The 13522-nt window shown below is 42.8% G+C and overlaps 1 protein-coding gene across 4 annotated transcripts in view; it reads left to right on the forward strand.

Annotated features, from left to right (window-relative positions):
* Window positions 1–13522, forward strand: part of METTL15 (methyltransferase 15, mitochondrial 12S rRNA N4-cytidine) — a 1712973-nt gene that overhangs the window by 1674810 nt on the left and 24641 nt on the right. The window lies entirely within an intron of this gene.

Below are 13522 nucleotides of genomic sequence, written 5' to 3' on the forward strand. Positions count from 1 at the left end.
TCCAGATGGATTACCGCCTGTATCACGCAATCTTTCACCGTCCAAAAGCTGAAACCTCCTAAAGGTATCCATGCACACCAGGTGCGAGGCAAAGCGGCCGCGGTTGCTTTTCAGAAGTATGTTCCCTGGGAGTCCATTGCTAAAGCGGCTACTTGGGCCTCCCGATCTGCTTTCTGTAAGCATTACTGCCTCGATATGAGCTCTAGAGCTGACGCTCAGTTCGGCCAGGCTGTGCTGAAGAACCTGTTTCAGTAAGGGGTATTTCCATCCACCCATAGTTCCTGTAAGGAGTGCTTGGGAATCTCCCATAAGTATGGAGGAAAGGGGACTGGACGTAGTATTACCAGGTTACTCACCGTAGTGACCACCTTACTCCTAGTCCATAGTCCTCTTTCCTCCATACGCCCGCCGTCCCCTCTAATAAGGTTCCTCTGTTATTGCTAATGGGTCTTTGACCCTGCGATAGAAAAGGACTGATGGGCGATGCGCGGGGCGGAGCCAAGGTGGGCGGGGTTACGACCGCGTGCTGGGCCCCGCGCAGGAAAGAGAGGAGGGACACATTTTTGAAAAAAATGTGGATGCTTTTTATAAAGTGCTCCGGTCCCGTCCCACAGGACGGAGAGATGTCCCCATAAGTATGGAGGAAAGGGGACTATGGACTAGGAGTAAGGTGGTCACTACTGTGAGTAACCTGGTAAGTCTGCAGAGCTGCACAGGAACAGAAGTCATCAGCTGCATCATTTCCTCATTTCTAAGGTACTGTAAAACAAGTCTAAGAGACTTTACCTCTTACTGTAGAGTTGCTTTGAAACTTCTACAACTCACAAGTCTAATCAGCTTGTGGCCCTACATTTGATTCTTCTTTTCATCTAAGACTCATAAGAACGTGTGCAAATACTTTTCCATTTACTCACCAGAAGTGCTTCATCCTATACAAGACGTTTGCCCATTGACTTTGGCTTAGCCTATTGAACTGTATGACTCTTCTTGGAGGATCCAAAGGTATTTGCCTGCTTAAGAATATTGGTGGTCGCTTGTTGTTCTAATAATTGTGTGTTAATGTTTGAAAAACTTAGATGGTTGGGTTAAGGGTTACAGAGTGAGCTCTTTTGAAGGAATGCGAAATCTGTTTTTGTTAGAGTCTATTTTTGATGCCTGCTCTCCTGAGCTGAGACAGCACTTGCCTGACACTAAAGAGATTGATCCCAAGAAGCTAGCAAACGCTTCTGACTTATGGGTTGCCATCAGGGCTACTCGCAAGGATTCTGGGGCCACTCATAAAAAGGATGAGGGGAAGCAGCACAAGAATGTTTGTCAAATGTTTTGACAAATGGGGGCTTCTGCTGACCATCCTCTGGATTGGCCCCAGAGGTTTCACTAGACCTGGTTTCCCATGTGGCTTACCGTTCCTTATATTTGTGGCCCTCTTTTGGATGGGAGGTTTTAGAATTATCTTCGTCATCTTTCTTGTGCTGCTTCTTCTGCTATTGACTCGTACTACAGCTTTCTCATTCTATGCTGTCTAACCTACAGCCATGTTTCAACATCTATTAGCCAATCACTAATATTTACAATATATATAATATATATTAGTAGACCCGTATGCTTCAACAACATTACATTAGCCAAGATGGCCGACAGCTGGGCCACTGAGCTTATTTCATTGGCAGCTTAGTGTGCATGGGTGGGTATCTACTTAAACCGCACCCACGCATGTGTCTGCTTTAGCAGCGTGACTCTTATCGAAGGCTCTGCGGTGGAAACTCGAATCTGCAAAATGAAAGGATTCAGATTAAAGACTGAAAACACTGCAATGGATCACAGTTATTACAGAACACTTACCTGTCGAGTCGCTCCTGCTTGCAGCTCCCGAGGTTCCCTCTTGCATTCATCTGCTTCCTCCATTCCAAGTTCCGGCACACTTCACTCCCTCGGCAGCTCCCATCTCCTCAGGCTCCGGTCCCGGTATGCACCTGCAAAGGCAAAAGAGAAAGCAGTATGAACGCACACGGCCGCATAACACACAGGGCTACTGAAGAGGACAATCGCACGAACTTAGCGCACTGGGTAGCAGGACAGCCCTAGTAGCACATGCCCAGGAAGAAAAACAAGACGGAAACATTTTACAAACAGGAGTGAACATTATTTAAAGCAAACAAGAAAAAACAATTGCTCTTCTCGTAAGCCACAGCAGGTCTGGGCTTACCCAATGAGAGGGGCTTACCAGTGAGGTAACTGGAGTAGAGACACAAAGCAAGTAAAGAGAAGGCAAGAACCAAGCTCCCCTTCGACAGACATCAGAAAGGAGAGCGCCCTAGTACAAGCTAACAGGTGAGCCCAGTCTTCCTTGGGAGAGGAATGTGTGGGCATTGGAAACAGTAGCCCTGGTTTATTGCCTCCCCTTTCTAAAAAGGCCTCAGGATCATCCACTGGGGAACCACTCGTTCAAAGTTCAGATCCGTTCTTTTAGTAGGAAATGTTGAGCCTGCTAGAGAAAGGTTCTATAGTACCTGTGATGGAGTGGAACAAAGGGTGGTACTCGCCCTATTTCCTAATTCCCAAGAAGGACGGAAAACTGAGACCTATCTTGGACTTAAGAGGCTTGAATAAGTTCAAGATGGTTACCCTTTCTCAGATCCTTCAGGCCCTCCAGCTTCAGAATTGGATGGTGTGATTGAACCTTCAGGATGCTTACTTTCATGTGCCTATCCATCAAAAGCATAGAAAGTACTGTACCTGAGGTTCGCCATTGGCGGTTCTCACTATCGAGTTCTGCCATTCAGGCTGACCTACGTCCTGAGGGTTTTCACCCAGTTGATAGCGGTGGTGGCAGCAAGTCTCAGATAATGGGATTCATGTTTACCCCTTCTACGACGATTGTCTGGTCAGGGCTCATTCTCCTAAACAGGCCCTGGAACATATCTGCATAAACTGCCACACACTCCACAGATTGGGCTTCTCTCTCAATTTCAAGAAGTCCCAAATCATACCGTCTCAAAGGCTCCAATTCATCGGAGCAGTCCTGGATGCATCCTTGGGAAAAGCGTTGCCACCCGAGATGAGGTCTCAACACATCCTGCAGATGGTCTCCAGATTCCAGAGTGCCCAGCGTCTTCCAGCCTTCTATTTTCTTATTTTTTTTAAATTAATTTATTTTCAAGATTTACAATAACCAAAATATACATCATCAAAAGTTCAAACAGAGTATTAAATATAACACTCAGTGTTTCATAGATACAGACGCAAAAAAGTCCAAATCATGGATAAATATTGAAACATCTCAGATAATACAAGACACATTTTGTACTATTCTTAAAATAAAACACCTAATCTCAAAATAATTCAACAATAAATGCAACATAGAACATTACAAAAACATAAAGACCACACACAGACTACATAAAACAGAACAAAAATAAAACAGGGGGAAATCCTCAACTGATGCACATAAATAATATCAGATAGTCGGATCCGATAGAAACAACTAATCCTCAGATACACAGTCACCATATAAATCTGTAAATGGTTTCCAAAGATCTCGATACTTATTTTCCTTTCCTTGTCTCACAAACATCACCCGCTGAAAGTTTGACAATACCAACAAATCATTAATCCAATTCTCCACTCTGGGCTTCTTCCTCATCTTCCACACCATCAGTATTTGTTTCACTGCAACCACAAGTGCTTTATCAACCAACTGTCCATACTGACGAGCAATCGCACAACGCCCCATACCCGACAACAGCAACGCCTGCATAGGCATCCTGGGAAAACGTATGGTCAAGATCGCCTCCAGCCTATCAAACATTTCCACCCAAAATTCTAACACCCGAGGACAATACCATAACATATGAATCAACGTTCCCTTCTCCTTCCCACACCCCCAACACAGGTCATCAGCAGTCAATCCTAACTTAAACATATGCAATGGAGTCCAAAACAGATGTCCTAACACTTTCAAATGAATCAATATCAACCTGAGATCCAACCTACTTCTATAACTTACATTCCACATAGATTCCCACTCGTTTTCCGTAATATCACAGCCCAACTCCTGCTTCCACCTCTCCAATGCTCTCCTGTCAGCATCAACATCCTTAGAACATATCGGCATCAAGCAAGTATAAGTGCATACCATGACATAAGGATCTGACCACCCGCCGAAACCACCTCCAAGGGACCTGACAGCATTGCCAATCTTTCACAAAATAGAGCTTTCAACTTCACAAACCTATTCAGCTCCCTCCCTGCCAAATGAAACGTCCCCCGCAACTCCTCGAACGATAATATATGACCATCACGCACCACATCACTGATACATAAAATCCCTTTCGAGACCCAACTCATCCAACAAAAGGTTTTATTGGCTAATTGTAAACTCGGATTAAGCCAAATAGACGCTCCATAGTGTAAGTACAAGTTCCCTTGAAAGAGACTGAACCACCACACCAAAACCTCTTTAGTCACCGCAATAGTCGGAAGCCTACTACCCCTCCCAGGCAGACATCCCATCGAGGTAACAGCATGCAATGGAAAACCATTCAATTTATACCTTTCAATAAGCACCCACAAGGGTTCTGGTCCTCTCCCTATCGAAAAATAATATGCAGCCTTTTTCAAAATAAACCCTTTATAGTAGTGTTCCAAATCTGGGTACCCAAAACCCCCATTTTTAGTACTACCTGTCAAAATAAACTTAGGAATCTTAGGTCTCTTTTTATCCCCCCACAGAAAGTTCTGAAGAACACGATATATACTAGCCAGCATCTTTTTTGAACATTTCAGAGGCAAAGATTGCACAACATAAAGTATCTTTGCCAAAAGAGTCATCTTAATAGCATTGACTTTAGCCCAAATCCCCATCGGTAATCGTTCCCATCTTCTAATATCCTTACGCAAGGCAGCCAACAATTTACCTACATTAAATTCCACCATTTTTTTGACATCCTTAGTCAGATAAACACCCAAATATTTCACATGGGACATAGTCCATTTACAATGCCAATCCAAAAAGTAACCACGTACACAAGTACTAGTGATTGGAAACACCTCTGTTTTGTCCCAATTAATTTTATGCCCCGACAACCCACTCATCCTATCAAAGATATTTTTCAATACTACACTACCTTGCTCGGTATCCGCAAGAACCACCACCATGTCATCAGCATATTAAAGGACTTTAACTTCCACATTACCAAATTCCAGGCCCCTAATGCTTCGCTCTCCACGTATATATGCCAACAATGGCTCCAAAGCAAGATTGAACAAGTAGGGTGACAACGGGCATCCCTGCCTAGTTCCCCTAGTCAACCCAAAAGCTTCAGACAAAACACCATTTATCCAAATCCTAGCCTTGGCACCACTCTGAAGACAACTGATTATGCCTAGAAATCCATTCCCAAATCCCATCTGCCTCATTGTAAACTGCAAAAACCTCCAACTCACTCTATCAAACGCTTTCTCAGCATCCATAAAAATCATTGCCGCATCTGATAGATCTTCCTGTTTCAAACTCATGATATCAATAAAAATTCTGATATTATCATAACCAAATCTATTCCGCAAAAACCCCACTAGGGAAGTATGAATCAATTTCCCCATACATTTTTCCAATCTATTACCCATAATCTTAGCAAATATCTTCACATCCACATTAAGTAATGAAATGGGACGATAATTGCTACAATTCTTCCGATCTTTCCCCTCTTTCGGTAACAAGGTAATCATTGCTTCACACATCGACTGGCACAAATCACCTTCATGTATAAACAGATTAAACAACCGACATAAGATAGGAGCCAAATAAGTCTCAAATTTCCTGTAGAATTCCACAGGAATACCATCCATTCCTGGAGATTTACCCACTCCTAGCTGCTTAATAGCCAGTAAAACATCATCCACCTCAATATCCATTTCTAAATCCCTGCTTTCCTCCAATGACAACCTAGGAAGATCCAAATTCACAAAGAATCTTTCCAATTCCACCTCAGACGGAAACACATCCTCCAAATACAATTTCTCATAAAATCCCTTAAAACATTTAGAAATATCAATATTTTTCATTACCACATCAACACGCTCATCAACAAGACTTTGAAAAAAAGGTTTCTCTGTCATACCCTTCAACCTATTAGCAAGCATTTTCCCACTCCTATCTCCACATTCCCAGAATTTGTGTTGCGTATAAAAAATACCCATCTCAGTCAATAGGTCATTCTTACTAGCCAACAATCTCCGAGCCTGTAACATCTCTTCTTTATCCTTAACCATCCCTGATTGCGCATATATTCGTTGCAAATCCGAAAGCCTATTTTCCATACATTTCAATTCATTCAAATGCTTAATCTTCAAGTGTGCAATTGTACTTATAAATTCCCCTCTTAACACTGCCTTAAAACTATCCCACACCGTCCTGAAGTCTGTCGACCCTTCATTCTCTTCAAAATACCTCTCCATAACCGCCTGGATACTTTCATAAACCTCCCTATCATCCAAAACTCCTACTTTAAGACGCCACCTAATATATGTGGGCACCTCCCGATCCATAACCACCTGCAAGTCCATAAGAGCATGGTCTGAGATCTCTCTTTCCCTAATGTTCACAGCAATCGTTTTATCCAACAATGAATCAGACACCAAAATGTAATCAATCCTAGAAAACGTATCATGCACTGGAGAATAGAATGTAAATTCCCTTGAAGAAGGATGAACTTTCCCCCAGACGTCCACTAAACCGAACTTCTGCAGAAAAAAATCGAATTCCTTAAAAATACCAAAATTAGTGTACCTACATTGACTAGTACGGTCAATCTTATAATCTCTAACACAATTAAAGTCCCCCCCTAAAATAACCGTCTCACCATGCATTTCACTGAGTGAACGTGAAATGTCCTCAAAAAAGCACTTGCTCGGAGAACACGGCCCATGTGATCTTCTTACCACAACACTGGATATCAACAAAAATCATTCTACCCTCTCCATCCATTACCACTTTATCAACACTGAATTGCAAACCTTTCCTAAATAGGATGCTGACCCCTCTCGATTTAGACAAATAACAATTACAGAAATGCCTACGAAATCTCGAATTAAGTCAAAGATGATTATCCTCATCCATCAGGTGAGTCTCTTGCAAGAACACAACATCTGCTCTGGCCCTCCACAGTCTCGCCAAAACTTTCCTACGCTTAACGCGGGCAATTCAAACCTTTAACATTCCAAGTCACCACTGACAATGTACCCATCTCCCTATAGTAACCTACTCAAAAGACCAAACAATCCGAAACAGTATCACCAACAATTGAACTCCAAGTCAGCACTGAAATGAACAGCGACGCAAATACCTAAATTTCCAACAACTCGATTTACCATAATATTCAGTTGAGGATCTCCAGTGACAAACAATGCACAAAGACAAAACAAGATAAACATACAAACACAAACCATCTATAAACAGAACCACATTAGTATCTGGATAAAACCTCCAGATTGCACATGAGAGCGCCCTCCTCCCGCATATAGCATATTCCAACCCATGTCCTCCAGGATCCCAGCCCGTAAAAACAGTATCATCATTAAGTTCCTTCTCATCAAACAACCCTCTAACCTAGCTAACATATGGAACTCTCCAAGTAAACCCACAAAACCCATCTAACATAGTGTATCCACATAGAGGCATAGAAGCTACAAAAATGCTACATGTAATCTACACACAAAAAAAAAGGCAAAACAGTTGTACTACATTACACTATAGCAATCAAGTTCCCCACCATATGAAGTCAGAACCCAACCAAGTTAACTACTCAACAAATGCAAATTTGAAGTCTATTCTAAGCATATGTCAAAACAATTCTGTCTGGAACCAAAACTCCTGAACAATTCTCACACCCACCCAACCACCAAGATCCACCGCCAGCCCACTACATGAGACAACAATGGCTTGCACACAGAACCACCCAATATATATTTTAGAGCACACAACACACAGCCCAAACTTGCATCAATGAATCCTCGCCACTTCCTGTCACCGAGGCTGGCGCCACCGCAATAAAATGTTGACCCCCCACTCAAATCCACACCCCCATTCAACATTGCCCGTACACTGCACATATACATTTTGCACCATAGGAAGGAGCCATCAACAACAAGAATATAATTAGCAAGATCCATTAATAAGTAATACAATCACTACCCCCTTCTAACATGTCGGCTTACAGCACATTAATCAGAAAACCAACCATCCAGCAGTTCATATCACTTTAATTTCAAGCCCCAACCACCAAACTGAATGTACAGTGTGGGGATAAATGCTCCAAAATCAACCTGGAGTGCAAGGCATGAAGGAATTACAGTCCTTCTAAAATAATTTAAAAAAATTAAAAAAAAAACAATAGGTGTGGAGTCTATAGGTATTTCAACATGCCAGGCTATGTGGCATGGGGATAGGCAGGTAGGATACACCCCCCACGAAACCCGTAATGCAACAGATAGTATATGTGGAGGTATGGTTGCATCAATCCATTCAACAACATCCCCAAAAGAGCCATTATCACCACTCCAAGTTGTGAGTACACATCAAATAAGACTTAATTTACGGCAGCAACTCGAGAACAACGTGGAAGAAGAATGAGCACAGAAAGCAACACAAGCAGAACAGGGAAGCAACCAAGCAGGGACTGGTAGCAGGCAAACGGAAGAAGTAGTGCAGCAAACATGAGAGAGCAGCTGCAGGATCAATCCCTCCTTTTCTATAAATAATGAAGGATGCAACCAGTCACCAATAAATGCCAAAGTATGGTCATGCACCATTGTTGCATACATCGATCTGTTCTGAATGTAAGGAAACACTCAAGATTTTCACACACTCTTGCCTTTACTCCCTAAGGAACTTCACATGAAAGACTCATGCAGCACTTGCAAGGGTGCAGAAGTAAGACTCGGACACTGTCACAACCTGAAACGATTTCCATGCCCATATCATTATACTGTATAACCTCCAAGGGCAGAAAGCTCTCTCCCTCCAAGTTGCAAAGTCCAGAGCCCACTCCCTATGGTATTGTCTTGAAGGCAGAAATGTATGAGGGACAACACATATGGTATAGATGTTCGCTTACATCAAGGTGGCTTGACAGAGAAGAGAGAGAAAGCATCAAAAGTGTCAAATGATTGGTACTCCCAATCATCAGGACAGGGAACACCCCCAATCCGTCCTGAAATCAGTGCAAAAAAAAATACATGCAATCCATGTCATCCACATCAAGGCACCATAAACCGCTCCAAAGCAAGGCAGTACACCATCGTTTGACGCACATCAGCAGATTCCAAAGACATTAGTATTATGGCATTGTGGTATTATGGGGGCTTCGGGAATGGATAGAGTGATAGAGTGTGCACCAAACAGCGTAATTATAATGGCTCAGGTTGACACAGGGAGAGCTCACAGTTTCTCTGCTGCCAGTCACTAGTTGTCTCAGGGGCGCGCGCAAGGCCATTAGTACCTCAAAAGTGTCACAAAACACTGAATGCTGGGTTGGGGCATACAATTCAATTCAAAATGAAATGGAGTGTTCATAGCTACAGGACCCCCAACTTTACAACCACATCTCACCTCAGTGCCACATACGAAGAGGGAGACGTGACGGCTGCGTGGAAAAGTAAACAAAGCAGCATATTCATCCATTGTCAGCCAAGGATAACAGTTACAGCTGAACTCGCCATAAGGTCTCTCCGTTACCGCACCCATGCTCTCCAAGCCAGTGAACGTATGAATAACAATGCTTTCTGATGTCGGCAAGTCTTCCTCCTCATGTACGGCACATCACGTACCTCACGTTGCAGCACGTTGTCTCCCAATGAGCAGGTCCTTTTCTCCAGCATTTCAGTTGAAGAGTCCCGTGCAAATACGAATCCAAACAAATACAAGTTCCAACGGCATTTGTATTTGATTTCGATTTGACTAAGCTATAATTTGAAACAGATGAAAACTATGAAACTAGCTAACAAATAAAGTAAACAAACAAAACAACAAAATGTCAACAGTAGCAAATCACACCCCAAAGTATTCATCTTGTCTTCTTTCCATGAAATCCACTTCTCTGTGTGCTTGAATCCTCCATAGGTTCAACGTCCAGATCAGTGAGAAAGGATTCTGCACTGCGAAAGTCAGTGAAGGAATGTGTTTGTCCATTTAAAACCACTCTCAACAATGCTGGTAAAGCATATAGTACTTCAAATGCTTACTTCTAGCTTTATCCTTGGCCACATTAAACGCTCTCCTTTTTCTGAGGTTGTTTGGCCTCATGGCATCCAGCATTTTCCTGGTGCAAGAGGCTCGCCTGAGAATGAGATCCCTACATTGGGCCTCAGGACACAGTGGTCGCAGTTCTCGGGGCAAGATGTCAGCTCTGATCCAAGCTCCAAGCAGAGTCGCACAGGATTTTGTGTGGTGCACCTGCGAGAACAACATACTGAAAGGGGAACCTTTGTGGCAACCATGGCCGGAGATAATAGTAGTTATGGTGGCCTCACTCACGGGCTGGGGGCCCATGCAAACGATCTGATGGTAAATGGTCATTGGTCTCCATTGGATTCCAAACTACACATCAACAATTTGGAGGTGAGGGCAATCAGACTAGCTCTGAAGACTTTTCTGCACTCTGTATGGGGAAATAATGTCCATATAATGATGGACAACACAGTGACCATGTACTACCTCAACAAAAGAGGAGGTGTAGGGTCACTAAAACTGTGCAGAGAGGCAATGCAACTCTGTTCTGGGCAATTCAAGAAAGCATCTCCCTATCAGCAGTTCACCTAGCCGTCGAGCAGAACATGGCGGTGGATGCTCTGAGCAGGCAGAGCGCAGTCTCCCTCAAGTGAAAACTATCTCAGGAAGCCCTTCAAGAGATCTTCACACTTTGGGGAACCTCTCAAGTGGATCTGTTCGCGACCAGTATCAACCGGAAGTGTGACCTATTCTGTTCCATGGAATTTCCCCCAAGACGAGCTCTGGGGGACGCGTTCATAGTGGACTGGGAATTTCCACTCCTGTATGCGTTTCCTCCAGTCCCCGTCATTCCCTACGTGAGCAAAGTTCAGAAAATCCATGATCCTAATTACTCTGGATTGGGCCAGGAGGACTTGGTACCCGGACCTTGTGGAAATGTCCATCTGCCCTCCAATACGTCTTCCACAATTAGAGGACCTTCTCTCACAAGAGGATTGTCGGGTTTCCATCCAGAGGTCAAGACGCTCAACCTTCACGCCTGGTTTCTGAGATGTTGAGGTATTGGGACCTCCCGGATGAGGTAATGAGGATTTCAGCCAGGAGGCCAGCGACTAAATCCTTGTACCGCTACTGCTGGAACACATTCTGTAGTTGGTGCAGGGCAAGGGATGTGGACCCTTTTCAATGTAGTACACCTAAGGTATTATCTTTTTTGTTACATTTGACTAATCTGGGCTCTAGATTGGGACCATTAAAGGATACTTGGTGGCCTTCTCAAGTCAGCAAGGAGGATTTGGTAATGCATTTTTACATGATGTCCATTCCAAACTTTACCTCCTTTAAAACACTTCTTTCCCATACTTACGACATATAACCCACTCTTCAGCTATCTTATTTTTGCATTTCCTTTTTAGGTGCGACACAAGTGTAGCGTCACAAATACTGCGGGTTACACACATGCCCAAATAAATGGTATGTGGGATTTCCATTACAAAATGCTGTTACATGCCATCTGAAGATTTTTATACTGCTGTCTCCAGAGTCAGAATATTGGATTTGGTGGTGTTTATCTCCAACTGATGTTCTACCATATATTCATGTAGAGCTGACAGCCTTCATTGTAATCCAATCAGGGTCTCTGTCGATCAGGACTAAGTCGTCTGCATAAAGCATCCAACCCACATCCTGATCACTGATTTTTGGAGGGAACAATCTTGATTGTTTCAAAGCCTCTGGCGTGCTGCTCAAAAAGAGTTTATATAGGTTTGGGGCAGTGGACAACCCTGTTTCAAACCCTTATATGTTTGAATTTCTCTAGTCAATGTGCCCTGGGCATTCAATCTAATACAGACCTTAGTGGAGGTATATAGTGCCCTCCTAGATGAGATCAAGTGCATCAGACAGCACCAAGCTTTCAGCTTCGACCATAACATTTCTCTGTTTAGGCTGTCAAATGCCTTTCTCAGATCTATGAAGGCTAAATACACTTTTGTGTGCTGTTTTGTCGCTTTCTACTTTAAGAGATTCAGTACAAATAGGTTAAGGTCTGTCCCCACTACTTTTACAAACCCTGTTTGTTGAGGGTCCTTTCTCCCTGTCAGCTTTACCCAATTTTGCAAATGAGTACGAATCAGAGAAGCATACAGCTTACCCAGAGTATCCAAGACGGTGATAGGACGATACTTCGAAGGATCCGCCCTATCGCGTCTCTTGAATATGGGTACCACTATAGCAGCTTTCCAGGTATCCGGGATTATGCCAAGTTTGTTTACCCAACCAAATACGTCCATCAAAAGAAATTATGAAAGTATATTTGTTTTCTTAAGAAGAAGAAATTGTGTTGAACTTTAAATGGTGCCGGGACCATCCTGACAAAACCTTGTTGATATAGGAGAATTGTGGAAGTGTTTTGTTTCCTGAGAAGGAGAAGCTATGTTGAACTTTTAGTGGAATCATCCTGACAATACCTTGTTGTTGATACAGAGGAATTGTGGAAGTGTTTTGTTTCCTGAGAAGGAGAAGTTATGTTGAACTTTTGTCAGCACTTGAAAAGATTAAGATTGGTAGTCTATTTGAACTGTTGGTTAAAGTCTAAGTGAAAGACTTTTCGAACAAGACAAACCTTCTGATCAAAAAAACGATACAAAAAGGAACTTACTTATTTAAATGTTTGACTAAGATTCCTGCTTTGAATCTGGGGAAGGGAATTCTACTCGGATTACAAGGACACACAGTTATCAGATTTAAGTTGAATATAACTGTTATTTCAATTGCAATTCAAATGTAAAAGATTACCTTTATGAATTGAATGTATGCACAAGTGTGAGGCACAGATTCCTTTTATTAGGGTGTTTTCCTTTAGTTATTTTGATAGCTATGCAAATCCTTGTTAGGTTAGGGTTAGTGAGGCATTTATCAAACCCTTATAAACCCAATGAAATCATTTATCAAACCCAATAAAATGGTTTCTAGTGAAAAACCTTAACCAAGTTGTCGCCTCACATTTCTGACCACTCACATACTTTCTGGCCCATATTTCTGCTATCTTTTGCGGGCAAGATATTGGAATATTTATTAGCACCTCAGTCAGTTTAAGCAACCAATCCGTTTTCTCTGATCGCAATCATCAAATATTATTAACCTGTGTTCGAACAAGCTGTTGGCACCTAGTGCCAACTTAACCAGCATCCCTTGCCCCTCTCTGGATCTGCTTATCTGCATCTCAACATGGGGCTGCTCTTGCCACTTAGTAGGTCCTCTATGCTTCATCTCTAGCTCTGATGACCGCCATAGAAA

The sequence above is a fragment of the Ambystoma mexicanum genome, chromosome 11 (assembly GCF_040938575.1).
Source record: "Ambystoma mexicanum isolate Mex_15411 chromosome 11, UKY_AmexF1_1, whole genome shotgun sequence".
NCBI classification, from domain to species: Eukaryota; Metazoa; Chordata; class Amphibia; order Caudata; family Ambystomatidae; genus Ambystoma; species Ambystoma mexicanum.